At 40.3% G+C, this 14,343-nt stretch overlaps 16 non-coding genes across 16 annotated transcripts; all 16 read left to right on the top strand.

The window, feature by feature from the left end:
* Window positions 1-847: 847 nt before the first annotated feature.
* On the top strand, window positions 848-930 carry trnal-uaa (transfer RNA leucine (anticodon UAA)). The gene has a single exon. It is a non-coding gene; the product is annotated as a tRNA-Leu (tRNA).
* Window positions 931-1,566: 636 nt separating this feature from the next.
* On the top strand, window positions 1,567-1,757 carry LOC145420825 (U2 spliceosomal RNA). The gene has a single exon (XR_013902111.1). It is a non-coding gene; the product is annotated as a U2 spliceosomal RNA (small nuclear RNA).
* Window positions 1,758-2,604: 847 nt separating this feature from the next.
* trnal-uaa (transfer RNA leucine (anticodon UAA)) lies at window positions 2,605-2,687 on the top strand. The gene has a single exon. It is a non-coding gene; the product is annotated as a tRNA-Leu (tRNA).
* Window positions 2,688-3,323: 636 nt separating this feature from the next.
* LOC145420824 (U2 spliceosomal RNA) lies at window positions 3,324-3,514 on the top strand. The gene has a single exon (XR_013902110.1). It is a non-coding gene; the product is annotated as a U2 spliceosomal RNA (small nuclear RNA).
* Window positions 3,515-4,364: 850 nt separating this feature from the next.
* trnal-uaa (transfer RNA leucine (anticodon UAA)) lies at window positions 4,365-4,447 on the top strand. Its single transcript has one exon. It is a non-coding gene; the product is annotated as a tRNA-Leu (tRNA).
* Window positions 4,448-5,074: 627 nt separating this feature from the next.
* On the top strand, window positions 5,075-5,265 carry LOC145420823 (U2 spliceosomal RNA). Its single transcript, XR_013902109.1, has one exon. It is a non-coding gene; the product is annotated as a U2 spliceosomal RNA (small nuclear RNA).
* Window positions 5,266-6,115: 850 nt separating this feature from the next.
* On the top strand, window positions 6,116-6,198 carry trnal-uaa (transfer RNA leucine (anticodon UAA)). The gene has a single exon. It is a non-coding gene; the product is annotated as a tRNA-Leu (tRNA).
* A 636-nt stretch (window positions 6,199-6,834) lies between these two features.
* On the top strand, window positions 6,835-7,025 carry LOC113007215 (U2 spliceosomal RNA). Its single transcript, XR_003269893.1, has one exon. It is a non-coding gene; the product is annotated as a U2 spliceosomal RNA (small nuclear RNA).
* Window positions 7,026-7,875: 850 nt separating this feature from the next.
* trnal-uaa (transfer RNA leucine (anticodon UAA)) lies at window positions 7,876-7,958 on the top strand. Its single transcript has one exon. It is a non-coding gene; the product is annotated as a tRNA-Leu (tRNA).
* A 627-nt stretch (window positions 7,959-8,585) lies between these two features.
* LOC145420822 (U2 spliceosomal RNA) lies at window positions 8,586-8,776 on the top strand. Its single transcript, XR_013902108.1, has one exon. It is a non-coding gene; the product is annotated as a U2 spliceosomal RNA (small nuclear RNA).
* Window positions 8,777-9,627: 851 nt separating this feature from the next.
* On the top strand, window positions 9,628-9,710 carry trnal-uaa (transfer RNA leucine (anticodon UAA)). Its single transcript has one exon. It is a non-coding gene; the product is annotated as a tRNA-Leu (tRNA).
* Window positions 9,711-10,346: 636 nt separating this feature from the next.
* Window positions 10,347-10,537, top strand: LOC113007175 (U2 spliceosomal RNA). The gene has a single exon (XR_003269866.2). It is a non-coding gene; the product is annotated as a U2 spliceosomal RNA (small nuclear RNA).
* Window positions 10,538-11,384: 847 nt separating this feature from the next.
* On the top strand, window positions 11,385-11,467 carry trnal-uaa (transfer RNA leucine (anticodon UAA)). The gene has a single exon. It is a non-coding gene; the product is annotated as a tRNA-Leu (tRNA).
* Window positions 11,468-12,103: 636 nt separating this feature from the next.
* Window positions 12,104-12,294, top strand: LOC145420821 (U2 spliceosomal RNA). The gene has a single exon (XR_013902107.1). It is a non-coding gene; the product is annotated as a U2 spliceosomal RNA (small nuclear RNA).
* Window positions 12,295-12,760: 466 nt separating this feature from the next.
* LOC145420734 (U2 spliceosomal RNA) lies at window positions 12,761-12,951 on the top strand. Its single transcript, XR_013902055.1, has one exon. It is a non-coding gene; the product is annotated as a U2 spliceosomal RNA (small nuclear RNA).
* Window positions 12,952-13,417: 466 nt separating this feature from the next.
* LOC145420733 (U2 spliceosomal RNA) lies at window positions 13,418-13,608 on the top strand. Its single transcript, XR_013902054.1, has one exon. It is a non-coding gene; the product is annotated as a U2 spliceosomal RNA (small nuclear RNA).
* The last annotated feature ends 735 nt before the right edge of the window (window positions 13,609-14,343 follow it).

The raw sequence follows: 14,343 nt of genomic DNA, 5'->3' as shown, positions 1-14,343 counted from the left end.
GCTGTGAAAAACAAATGGCATTTGACTCAACACTTTGTGCAAAGAAATTTCTTATACGCTAGATATATGCGTGCGTCTGCATATCTGGACATTGTCTTCGTGTAATCTTCCAAGGTTAGTCAGACTGAAATCTTGCGACTTAATATTTGTGAATGACTTACATTTAACTATTACCACAATTACTAAATCCTGCCACTTGGACTGACACGTGGCTGGACACACACTTTCTATGGGAAATCAAAAAAATATGTCGTTTTCAACTGCAGTTACACTATTCTGGCTCCAATCCTGCAGTTACCTCTGTTGTCCACTAGAGACCAATAGAAGTCTTTAAAAACCGGAGGCTGCCATCTACAAGGACTCATGTTGATTATAGGTTTAACTCTTCTCTTTCTCTACATACTGCAGCTTTCTGTCCTCTGTGGCTGTAAATTACATCGTTTGAAAAAAAAAAAAAACCCACACAATTTTTTCTTGGCTTTTTAGCTAAAATCACCTGTATTGTCTGTTGTTTCCATTTGTGGATGGTTAATAGTGCAGAAGATTGTTTTTCTGTTTTCAGGATTACATGAAAACATTTGGGAACAGATCATTTTTGTATATAATAAATCTTAGGATAGTATTGGTTTTGATGATTTATAAAACAGCTGTGTGCCGTAGCCCTGGTAGTGTGGATCCTTAGTGTGTAAAGAGTAGATACCTCATGTAATATGTGTGAATGAAAATCCATGGACTTTATAAGAGTCCTCCATTTATGGCTATGATCCTAACAAACAAGATTAATCCGTTTCTTTCTCCTAGCAATCTTCCTGTTTCCTAAAGGAACACGCATGCACAATATATATGCATCAGGATGGCCGAGTGGTTAAGGCGTTGGACTTAAGCTCCAATGAGCGCATGCTCTCGTGGGTTCAAACCCCACTCCTGGTATAATTTGGAGCCTCATGACTGGTAAACTGAAATGTATCTATGGGAGCAACAATGATCAATAGGAGTTTTTAGGAATTTGCTGTGAGCAATATCCCCCCACCCAGTCACCCCCAAAAAAGCTGGGATGAAAGACAAATGAGAGGTCTGTGCCAAGGTCGCCCCCTCTCAGTCTTACTGTACATGTTATATGTAGAACCGTTGGCTTGTGCAATTAGGGAAAGCCCAGACATAACAGGAATACAGTTACCGGGAGGAGAAACATTAAAAATTTAACAGTATGTAATTATCATATTATGAAAACAATTATAACGCCAAGAAAGTTATAAAAATGAATTGAAGACGCTCCGTCTCAACGACCGCTGATTGGACTGCAGGCGACCACGTGATTTTGAATCTCATTAACCGGCATGCGCTGACCGGCGTTTCAGAAACTAAAGTGTCGTCATATATGTGGCGCCGTTTAAAAACTGAAACATGCCGACCATAGTTATATTGTGATGTTTCGGAGGTAAAACGTCAGTAAAACATCGACCTGTCCTCTACCATTTGTTAGAAGGCGACTGTGTTCTTCATTGTAACCATGAGTTAGAGTTGCAGTAAGCAGAATGAGTCGTTTCTGTCGTGCGATATGTGGGTATCGCTTCTCGGCCTTTTGGCTAAGATCAAGTGTAGTATCTGTTCTTATCAGTTTAATATCTGATACGTCCCCTACCCGGGGACCATATATTAAATTGATTTTTGGAGCAGGGAGATGGAATAGGGGCTTGCTCCGTCCACTCCACGCATCGACCTGGTATTGCAGTATTTCTAGGAACGGTGCACCCCCTGAAGCTGTGAAAAACAAATGGCATTTGACTCAACACTTTGTGCAAAGAAATTTCTTATACGCTAGATATATGCGTGCGTCTGCATATCTGGACATTGTCTTCGTGTAATCTTCCAAGGTTAGTCAGACTGAAATCTTGCGACTTAATATTTGTGAATGACTTACATTTAACTATTACCACAATTACTAAATCCTGCCACTTGGACTGACACGTGGCTGGACACACACTTTCTATGGGAAATCAAAAAAATATGTCGTTTTCAACTGCAGTTACACTATTCTGGCTCCAATCCTGCAGTTACCTCTGTTGTCCACTAGAGACCAATAGAAGTCTTTAAAAACCGGAGGCTGCCATCTACAAGGACTCATGTTGATTATAGGTTTAACTCTTCTCTTTCTCTACATACTGCAGCTTTCTGTCCTCTGTGGCTGTAAATTACATCGTTTGAAAAAAAATAAACCACACAATCTTTTCTTGGCTTTTTAGCTAAAATCACCTGTATTGTCTGTTGTTTCCATTTGTGGATGGTTAATAGTGCAGAAGATTGTTTTTCTGTTTTCAGGATTACATGAAAACATTTGGGAACAGATCATTTTTGTATATAATAAATCTTAGGATAGTATTGGTTTTGATGATTTATAAAACAGCTGTGTGCCGTAGCCCTGGTAGTGTGGATCCTTAGTGTGTAAAGAGTAGATACCTCATGTAATATGTGTGAATGAAAATCCATGGACTTTATAAGAGTCCTCCATTTATGGCTATGATCCTAACAAACAAGATTAATCCGTTTCTTTCTCCTAGCAATCTTCCTGTTTCCTAAAGGAACACGCATGCACAATATATATGCATCAGGATGGCCGAGTGGTTAAGGCGTTGGACTTAAGCTCCAATGAGCGCATGCTCTCGTGGGTTCAAACCCCACTGCTGGTATAATTTGGAGCCTCATGACTGGTAAACTGAAATGTATCTATGGGAGCAACAATGATCAATAGGAGTTTTTAGGAATTTGCTGTGAGCAATATCCCCCCACCCAGTCACCCCCAAAAAAGCTGGGATGAAAGACAAATGAGAGGTCTGTGCCAAGGTCGCCCCCTCTCAGTCTTACTGTACATGTTATATGTAGAACCGTTGGCTTGTGCAATTAGGGAAAGCCCAGACATAACAGGAATACAGTTACCGGGAGGAGAAACATTAAAAATTTAACAGTATGTAATTATCATATTATGAAAACAATTATAACGCCAAGAAAGTTATAAAAATGAATTGAAGACGCTCCGTCTCAACGACCGCTGATTGGACTGCAGGCGACCACGTGATTTTGAATCTCATTAACCGGCATGCGCTGACCGGCGTTTCAGAAACTAAAGTGTCGTCATATATGTGGCGCCGTTTAAAAACTGAAACATGCCGACCATAGTTATATTGTGATGTTTCGGAGGTAAAACGTCAGTAAAACATCGACCTGTCCTCTACCATTTGTTAGAAGGCGACTGTGTTCTTCATTGTAACCATGAGTTAGAGTTGCAGTAAGCAGAATGAGTCGTTTCTGTCGTGCGATATGTGGGTATCGCTTCTCGGCCTTTTGGCTAAGATCAAGTGTAGTATCTGTTCTTATCAGTTTAATATCTGATACGTCCCCTACCCGGGGACCATATATTAAATTGATTTTTGGAGCAGGGAGATGGAATAGGGGCTTGCTCCGTCCACTCCACGCATCGACCTGGTATTGCAGTATTTCTAGGAACGGTGCACCCCCTGAAGCTGTGAAAAACAAATGGCATTTGACTCAACACTTTGTGCAAAGAAATTTCTTATACGCTAGATATATGCGTGCGTCTGCATATCTGGACATTGTCTTCGTGTAATCTTCCAAGGTTAGTCAGACTGAAATCTTGCGACTTAATATTTGTGAATGACTTACATTTAACTATTACCACAATTACTAAATCCTGCCACTTGGACTGACACATGGCTGGACACACACTTTCTATGGGAAATCAAAAAAATATGTCGTTTTCAACTGCAGTTACACTATTCTGGCTCCAATCCTGCAGTTACCTCTGTTGTCCACTAGAGACCAATAGAAGTCTTTAAAAACCGGAGGCTGCCATCTACAAGGACTCATGTTGATTATAGGTTTAACTCTTCTCTTTCTCTACATACTGCAGCTTTCTGTCCTCTGTGGCTGTAAATTACATCGTTTGAAAAAAAAAAAAACCCCACACAATTTTTTCTTGGCTTTTTAGCTAAAATCACCTGTATTGTCTGTTGTTTCCATTTGTGGATGGTTAATAGTGCAGAAGATTGTTTTTCTGTTTTCAGGATTACATGAAAACATTTGGGAACAGATCATTTTTGTATATAATAAATCTTAGGATAGTATTGGTTTTGATGATTTATAAAACAGCTGTGTGCCGTAGCCCTGGTAGTGTGGATCCTTAGTGTGTAAAGAGTAGATACCTCATGTAATATGTGTGAATGAAAATCCATGGACTTTATAAGAGTCCTCCATTTATGGCTATGATCCTAACAAACAAGATTAATCCGTTTCTTTCTCCTAGCAATCTTCCTGTTTCCTAAAGGAACACGCATGCACAATATATATGCATCAGGATGGCCGAGTGGTTAAGGCGTTGGACTTAAGCTCCAATGAGCGCATGCTCTCGTGGGTTCAAACCCCACTCCTGGTATAATTTGGAGCCTCATGACTGGTAAACTGAAACGTATCTATGGGAGCAACAATGATCAATAGGAGTTTTTAGGAATTTGCTGTGAGCAATATCCCCCCACCCAGTCACCCCCAAAAAAGCTGGGATGAAAGACAAATGAGAGGTCTGTGCCAAGGTCGCCCCCTCTCAGTCTTACTGTACATGTTATATGTAGAACCGTTGGCTTGTGCAATTAGGGAAAGCCCAGGAATACAGTTACCGGGAGGAGAAACATTAAAAATTTAACAGTATGTAATTATCATATTATGAAAACAATTATAACGCCAAGAAAGTTATAAAAATGAATTGAAGACGCTCCGTCTCAACGACCGCTGATTGGACTGCAGGCGACCACGTGATTTTGAATCTCATTAACCGGCATGCGCTGACCGGCGTTTCAGAAACTAAAGTGTCGTCATATATGTGGCGCCGTTTAAAAACTGAAACATGCCGACCATAGTTATATTGTGATGTTTCGGAGGTAAAACGTCAGTAAAACATCGACCTGTCCTCTACCATTTGTTAGAAGGCGACTGTGTTCTTCATTGTAACCATGAGTTAGAGTTGCAGTAAGCAGAATGAGTCGTTTCTGTCGTGCGATATGTGGGTATCGCTTCTCGGCCTTTTGGCTAAGATCAAGTGTAGTATCTGTTCTTATCAGTTTAATATCTGATACGTCCCCTACCCGGGGACCATATATTAAATTGATTTTTGGAGCAGGGAGATGGAATAGGGGCTTGCTCCGTCCACTCCACGCATCGACCTGGTATTGCAGTATTTCTAGGAACGGTGCACCCCCTGAAGCTGTGAAAAACAAATGGCATTTGACTCAACACTTTGTGCAAAGAAATTTCTTATACGCTAGATATATGCGTGCGTCTGCATATCTGGACATTGTCTTCGTGTAATCTTCCAAGGTTAGTCAGACTGAAATCTTGCGACTTAATATTTGTGAATGACTTACATTTAACTATTACCACAATTACTAAATCCTGCCACTTGGACTGACACGTGGCTGGACACACACTTTCTATGGGAAATCAAAAAAATATGTCGTTTTCAACTGCAGTTACACTATTCTGGCTCCAATCCTGCAGTTACCTCTGTTGTCCACTAGAGACCAATAGAAGTCTTTAAAAACCGGAGGCTGCCATCTACAAGGACTCATGTTGATTATAGGTTTAACTCTTCTCTTTCTCTACATACTGCAGCTTTCTGTCCTCTGTGGCTGTAAATTACATCGTTTGAAAAAAAAAAAAAACCCACACAATTTTTTCTTGGCTTTTTAGCTAAAATCACCTGTATTGTCTGTTGTTTCCATTTGTGGATGGTTAATAGTGCAGAAGATTGTTTTTCTGTTTTCAGGATTACATGAAAACATTTGGGAACAGATCATTTTTGTATATAATAAATCTTAGGATAGTATTGGTTTTGATGATTTATAAAACAGCTGTGTGCCGTAGCCCTGGTAGTGTGGATCCTTAGTGTGTAAAGAGTAGATACCTCATGTAATATGTGTGAATGAAAATCCATGGACTTTATAAGAGTCCTCCATTTATGGCTATGATCCTAACAAACAAGATTAATCCGTTTCTTTCTCCTAGCAATCTTCCTGTTTCCTAAAGGAACACGCATGCACAATATATATGCATCAGGATGGCCGAGTGGTTAAGGCGTTGGACTTAAGCTCCAATGAGCGCATGCTCTCGTGGGTTCAAACCCCACTCCTGGTATAATTTGGAGCCTCATGACTGGTAAACTGAAATGTATCTATGGGAGCAACAATGATCAATAGGAGTTTTTAGGAATTTGCTGTGAGCAATATCCCCCCACCCAGTCACCCCCAAAAAAGCTGGGATGAAAGACAAATGAGAGGTCTGTGCCAAGGTCGCCCCCTCTCAGTCTTACTGTACATGTTATATGTAGAACCGTTGGCTTGTGCAATTAGGGAAAGCCCAGACATAACAGGAATACAGTTACCGGGAGGAGAAACATTAAAAATTTAACAGTATGTAATTATCATATTATGAAAACAATTATAACGCCAAGAAAGTTATAAAAATGAATTGAAGACGCTCCGTCTCAACGACCGCTGATTGGACTGCAGGCGACCACGTGATTTTGAATCTCATTAACCGGCATGCGCTGACCGGCGTTTCAGAAACTAAAGTGTCGTCATATATGTGGCGCCGTTTAAAAACTGAAACATGCCGACCATAGTTATATTGTGATGTTTCGGAGGTAAAACGTCAGTAAAACATCGACCTGTCCTCTACCATTTGTTAGAAGGCGACTGTGTTCTTCATTGTAACCATGAGTTAGAGTTGCAGTAAGCAGAATGAGTCGTTTCTGTCGTGCGATATGTGGGTATCGCTTCTCGGCCTTTTGGCTAAGATCAAGTGTAGTATCTGTTCTTATCAGTTTAATATCTGATACGTCCCCTACCCGGGGACCATATATTAAATTGATTTTTGGAGCAGGGAGATGGAATAGGGGCTTGCTCCGTCCACTCCACGCATCGACCTGGTATTGCAGTATTTCTAGGAACGGTGCACCCCCTGAAGCTGTGAAAAACAAATGGCATTTGACTCAACACTTTGTGCAAAGAAATTTCTTATACGCTAGATATATGCGTGCGTCTGCATATCTGGACATTGTCTTCGTGTAATCTTCCAAGGTTAGTCAGACTGAAATCTTGCGACTTAATATTTGTGAATGACTTACATTTAACTATTACCACAATTACTAAATCCTGCCACTTGGACTGACACGTGGCTGGACACACACTTTCTATGGGAAATCAAAAAAATATGTCGTTTTCAACTGCAGTTACACTATTCTGGCTCCAATCCTGCAGTTACCTCTGTTGTCCACTAGAGACCAATAGAAGTCTTTAAAAACCGGAGGCTGCCATCTACAAGGACTCATGTTGATTATAGGTTTAACTCTTCTCTTTCTCTACATACTGCAGCTTTCTGTCCTCTGTGGCTGTAAATTACATCGTTTGAAAAAAAAAAAAACCCCACACAATTTTTTCTTGGCTTTTTAGCTAAAATCACCTGTATTGTCTGTTGTTTCCATTTGTGGATGGTTAATAGTGCAGAAGATTGTTTTTCTGTTTTCAGGATTACATGAAAACATTTGGGAACAGATCATTTTTGTATATAATAAATCTTAGGATAGTATTGGTTTTGATGATTTATAAAACAGCTGTGTGCCGTAGCCCTGGTAGTGTGGATCCTTAGTGTGTAAAGAGTAGATACCTCATGTAATATGTGTGAATGAAAATCCATGGACTTTATAAGAGTCCTCCATTTATGGCTATGATCCTAACAAACAAGATTAATCCGTTTCTTTCTCCTAGCAATCTTCCTGTTTCCTAAAGGAACACGCATGCACAATATATATGCATCAGGATGGCCGAGTGGTTAAGGCGTTGGACTTAAGCTCCAATGAGCGCATGCTCTCGTGGGTTCAAACCCCACTCCTGGTATAATTTGGAGCCTCATGACTGGTAAACTGAAACGTATCTATGGGAGCAACAATGATCAATAGGAGTTTTTAGGAATTTGCTGTGAGCAATATCCCCCCACCCAGTCACCCCCAAAAAAGCTGGGATGAAAGACAAATGAGAGGTCTGTGCCAAGGTCGCCCCCTCTCAGTCTTACTGTACATGTTATATGTAGAACCGTTGGCTTGTGCAATTAGGGAAAGCCCAGGAATACAGTTACCGGGAGGAGAAACATTAAAAATTTAACAGTATGTAATTATCATATTATGAAAACAATTATAACGCCAAGAAAGTTATAAAAATGAATTGAAGACGCTCCGTCTCAACGACCGCTGATTGGACTGCAGGCGACCACGTGATTTTGAATCTCATTAACCGGCATGCGCTGACCGGCGTTTCAGAAACTAAAGTGTCGTCATATATGTGGCGCCGTTTAAAAACTGAAACATGCCGACCATAGTTATATTGTGATGTTTCGGAGGTAAAACGTCAGTAAAACATCGACCTGTCCTCTACCATTTGTTAGAAGGCGACTGTGTTCTTCATTGTAACCATGAGTTAGAGTTGCAGTAAGCAGAATGAGTCGTTTCTGTCGTGCGATATGTGGGTATCGCTTCTCGGCCTTTTGGCTAAGATCAAGTGTAGTATCTGTTCTTATCAGTTTAATATCTGATACGTCCCCTACCCGGGGACCATATATTAAATTGATTTTTGGAGCAGGGAGATGGAATAGGGGCTTGCTCCGTCCACTCCACGCATCGACCTGGTATTGCAGTATTTCTAGGAACGGTGCACCCCCTGAAGCTGTGAAAAACAAATGGCATTTGACTCAACACTTTGTGCAAAGAAATTTCTTATACGCTAGATATATGCGTGCGTCTGCATATCTGGACATTGTCTTCGTGTAATCTTCCAAGGTTAGTCAGACTGAAATCTTGCGACTTAATATTTGTGAATGACTTACATTTAACTATTACCACAATTACTAAATCCTGCCACTTGGACTGACACGTGGCTGGACACACACTTTCTATGGGAAATCAAAAAAATATGTCGTTTTCAACTGCAGTTACACTATTCTGGCTCCAATCCTGCAGTTACCTCTGTTGTCCACTAGAGACCAATAGAAGTCTTTAAAAACCGGAGGCTGCCATCTACAAGGACTCATGTTGATTATAGGTTTAACTCTTCTCTTTCTCTACATACTGCAGCTTTCTGTCCTCTGTGGCTGTAAATTACATCGTTTGAAAAAAAAAAAAAACCCCACACAATTTTTTCTTGGCTTTTTAGCTAAAATCACCTGTATTGTCTGTTGTTTCCATTTGTGGATGGTTAATAGTGCAGAAGATTGTTTTTCTGTTTTCAGGATTACATGAAAACATTTGGGAACAGATCATTTTTGTATATAATAAATCTTAGGATAGTATTGGTTTTGATGATTTATAAAACAGCTGTGTGCCGTAGCCCTGGTAGTGTGGATCCTTAGTGTGTAAAGAGTAGATACCTCATGTAATATGTGTGAATGAAAATCCATGGACTTTATAAGAGTCCTCCATTTATGGCTATGATCCTAACAAACAAGATTAATCCGTTTCTTTCTCCTAGCAATCTTCCTGTTTCCTAAAGGAACACGCATGCACAATATATATGCATCAGGATGGCCGAGTGGTTAAGGCGTTGGACTTAAGCTCCAATGAGCGCATGCTCTCGTGGGTTCAAACCCCACTCCTGGTATAATTTGGAGCCTCATGACTGGTAAACTGAAATGTATCTATGGGAGCAACAATGATCAATAGGAGTTTTTAGGAATTTGCTGTGAGCAATATCCCCCCACCCAGTCACCCCCAAAAAAGCTGGGATGAAAGACAAATGAGAGGTCTGTGCCAAGGTCGCCCCCTCTCAGTCTTACTGTACATGTTATATGTAGAACCGTTGGCTTGTGCAATTAGGGAAAGCCCAGACATAACAGGAATACAGTTACCGGGAGGAGAAACATTAAAAATTTAACAGTATGTAATTATCATATTATGAAAACAATTATAACGCCAAGAAAGTTATAAAAATGAATTGAAGACGCTCCGTCTCAACGACCGCTGATTGGACTGCAGGCGACCACGTGATTTTGAATCTCATTAACCGGCATGCGCTGACCGGCGTTTCAGAAACTAAAGTGTCGTCATATATGTGGCGCCGTTTAAAAACTGAAACATGCCGACCATAGTTATATTGTGATGTTTCGGAGGTAAAACGTCAGTAAAACATCGACCTGTCCTCTACCATTTGTTAGAAGGCGACTGTGTTCTTCATTGTAACCATGAGTTAGAGTTGCAGTAAGCAGAATGAGTCGTTTCTGTCGTGCGATATGTGGGTATCGCTTCTCGGCCTTTTGGCTAAGATCAAGTGTAGTATCTGTTCTTATCAGTTTAATATCTGATACGTCCCCTACCCGGGGACCATATATTAAATTGATTTTTGGAGCAGGGAGATGGAATAGGGGCTTGCTCCGTCCACTCCACGCATCGACCTGGTATTGCAGTATTTCTAGGAACGGTGCACCCCCTGAAGCTGTGAAAAACAAATGGCATTTGACTCAACACTTTGTGCAAAGAAATTTCTTATACGCTAGATATATGCGTGCGTCTGCATATCTGGACATTGTCTTCGTGTAATCTTCCAAGGTTAGTCAGACTGAAATCTTGCGACTTAATATTTGTGAATGACTTACATTTAACTATTACCACAATTACTAAATCCTGCCACTTGGACTGACACGTGGCTGGACACACACTTTCTATGGGAAATCAAAAAAATATGTCGTTTTCAACTGCAGTTACACTATTCTGGCTCCAATCCTGCAGTTACCTCTGTTGTCCACTAGAGACCAATAGAAGTCTTTAAAAACCGGAGGCTGCCATCTACAAGGACTCATGTTGATTATAGGTTTAACTCTTCTCTTTCTCTACATACTGCAGCTTTCTGTCCTCTGTGGCTGTAAATTACATCGTTTGAAAAAAAATAAACCACACAATCTTTTCTTGGCTTTTTAGCTAAAATCACCTGTATTGTCTGTTGTTTCCATTTGTGGATGGTTAATAGTGCAGAAGATTGTTTTTCTGTTTTCAGGATTACATGAAAACATTTGGGAACAGATCATTTTTGTATATAATAAATCTTAGGATAGTATTGGTTTTGATGATTTATAAAACAGCTGTGTGCCGTAGCCCTGGTAGTGTGGATCCTTAGTGTGTAAAGAGTAGATACCTCATGTAATATGTGTGAATGAAAATCCATGGACTTTATAAGAGTCCTCCATTTATGGCTATGATCCTAACAAACAAGATTAATCCGTTTCTTTCTCCTAGCAATCTTCCTGTTTCCTAAAGGAACACGCATGCACAATATATATGCATCAGGATGGCCGAGTGGTTAAGGCGTTGGACTTAAGCTCCAATGAGCGCATGCTCTCGTGGGTTCAAACCCCACTGCTGGTATAATTTGGAGCCTCATGACTGGTAAACTGAAATGTATCTATGGGAGCAACAATGATCAATAGGAGTTTTTAGGAATTTGCTGTGAGCAATATCCCCCCACCCAGTCACCCCCAAAAAAGCTGGGATGAAAGACAAATGAGAGGTCTGTGCCAAGGTCGCCCCCTCTCAGTCTTACTGTACATGTTATATGTAGAACCGTTGGCTTGTGCAATTAGGGAAAGCCCAGACATAACAGGAATACAGTTACCGGGAGGAGAAACATTAAAAATTTAACAGTATGTAATTATCATATTATGAAAACAATTATAACGCCAAGAAAGTTATAAAAATGAATTGAAGACGCTCCGTCTCAACGACCGCTGATTGGACTGCAGGCGACCACGTGATTTTGAATCTCATTAACCGGCATGCGCTGACCGGCGTTTCAGAAACTAAAGTGTCGTCATATATGTGGCGCCGTTTAAAAACTGAAACATGCCGACCATAGTTATATTGTGATGTTTCGGAGGTAAAACGTCAGTAAAACATCGACCTGTCCTCTACCATTTGTTAGAAGGCGACTGTGTTCTTCATTGTAACCATGAGTTAGAGTTGCAGTAAGCAGAATGAGTCGTTTCTGTCGTGCGATATGTGGGTATCGCTTCTCGGCCTTTTGGCTAAGATCAAGTGTAGTATCTGTTCTTATCAGTTTAATATCTGATACGTCCCCTACCCGGGGACCATATATTAAATTGATTTTTGGAGCAGGGAGATGGAATAGGGGCTTGCTCCGTCCACTCCACGCATCGACCTGGTATTGCAGTATTTCTAGGAACGGTGCACCCCCTGAAGCTGTGAAAAACAAATGGCATTTGACTCAACACTTTGTGCAAAGAAATTTCTTATACGCTAGATATATGCGTGCGTCTGCATATCTGGACATTGTCTTCGTGTAATCTTCCAAGGTTAGTCAGACTGAAATCTTGCGACTTAATATTTGTGAATGACTTACATTTAACTATTACCACAATTACTAAATCCTGCCACTTGGACTGACACGTGGCTGGACACACACTTTCTATGGGAAATCAAAAAAATATGTCGTTTTCAACTGCAGTTACACTATTCTGGCTCCAATCCTGCAGTTACCTCTGTTGTCCACTAGAGACCAATAGAAGTCTTTAAAAACCGGAGGCTGCCATCTACAAGGACTCATGTTGATTATAGGTTTAACTCTTCTCTTTCTCTACATACTGCAGCTTTCTGTCCTCTGTGGCTGTAAATTACATCGTTTGAAAAAAAATAAACCACACAATCTTTTCTTGGCTTTTTAGCTAAAAAAAAAAAAAAAATCTGTTCTTATCAGTTTAATATCTGATACGTCCCCTACCCGGGGACCATATATTAAATTGATTTTTGGAGCAGGGAGATGGAATAGGGGCTTGCTCCGTCCACTCCACGCATCGACCTGGTATTGCAGTATTTCTAGGAACGGTGCACCCCCTGAAGCTGTGAAAAACAAATGGCATTTGACTCAACAGTTTGTGCAAAGAAATTTCTTATACGCTAGATATATGCGTGCGTCTGCATATCTGGACATTGTCTTCGTGTAATCTTCCAAGGTTAGTCAGACTGAAATCTTGCGACTTAATATTTGTGAATGACTTACATTTAACTATTACCAGAATTACTAAATCCTGCCACTTGGACTGACACGTGGCTGGACACACACTTTCTATGGGAAATCAAAAAAATATGTCGTTTTCAACTGCAGTTACACTATTCTGGCTCCAATCCTGCAGTTACCTCTGTTGTCCACTAGAGACCAATAGAAGTCTTTAAAAACCGGAGGCTGCCATCTACAAGGACTCATGTTGATTATAGGTTTAACTCTTCTCTTTCTCTACATACTGCAGCTTTCTGTCCTCTGTGGCTGTAAATTACATCGTTTGAAAAAAAATAAACCACACAATCTTTTCTTGGCTTTTTAGCTAAAAAAAAAAAAAAAATCTGTTCTTATCAGTTTAATATCTGATACGTCCCCTACCCGGGGACCATATATTAAATTGATTTTTGGAGCAGGGAGATGGAATAGGGGCTTGCTCCGTCCACTCCACGCATCGACCTGGTATTGCAGTATTTCTAGGAACGGTGCACCCCCTGAAGCTGTGAAAAACAAATGTCATTTGACTCAACAGTTTGTGCAAAGAATTTTCTTATACGCTAGATATATGTGTGCGTCTGCATATCTGGACATTGTCTTCGTGTAATCTTCCAAGGTTAGTCAGACTGAAATCTTGCGACTTAATATTTGTGAATGACTTACATTTAACTATTACCAGAATTACTAAATCCTGCCACTTGGACTGACACGTGGCTGGACACACACTTTCTATGGGAAATCAAAAAAATATGTCGTTTTGAACTGCAGTTACACTATTCTGGCTCCAATCCTGCAGTTACCTCTGTTGTCCACTAGAGACCAATAGAAGTCTTTAAAAACCGGAGGCTGCCATCTACAAGGACTCATGTTGATTATAGGTTTAACTCTTCTCTTTCTCTACATACTGCAGCTTTCTGTCCTCTGTGGCTGTAAATTACATCGTTTGAAAAAAAAAAAACCCACACAATTTTTTCTTGGCTTTTTAGCTAAAATCACCTGTATTGTCTGTTGTTTCCATTTGTGGATGGTTAATAGTGCAGAAGATTGTTTTTCTGTTTTCAGGATTACATGAAAACATTTGGGAACAGATCATTTTTGTATATAATAAATCTTAGGATAGTATTGGTTTTGATGATTTATAAAACAGCTGTGTGCCGTAGCCCTGGTAGTGTGGATCCTTAGTGTGTAAAGAGTAGATACCTCATGTAATATGTGTGAATGAAAATCCATGGAC

This window comes from Astatotilapia calliptera, chromosome 15, assembly GCF_964374335.1.
Source record: "Astatotilapia calliptera chromosome 15, fAstCal68.1, whole genome shotgun sequence".
In the NCBI taxonomy this organism is placed as follows: domain Eukaryota; kingdom Metazoa; phylum Chordata; class Actinopteri; order Cichliformes; family Cichlidae; genus Astatotilapia; species Astatotilapia calliptera.
Note: the sequence above shows the minus strand (reverse complement) of the source record. Positions and strands in the feature narration are given on the sequence as shown.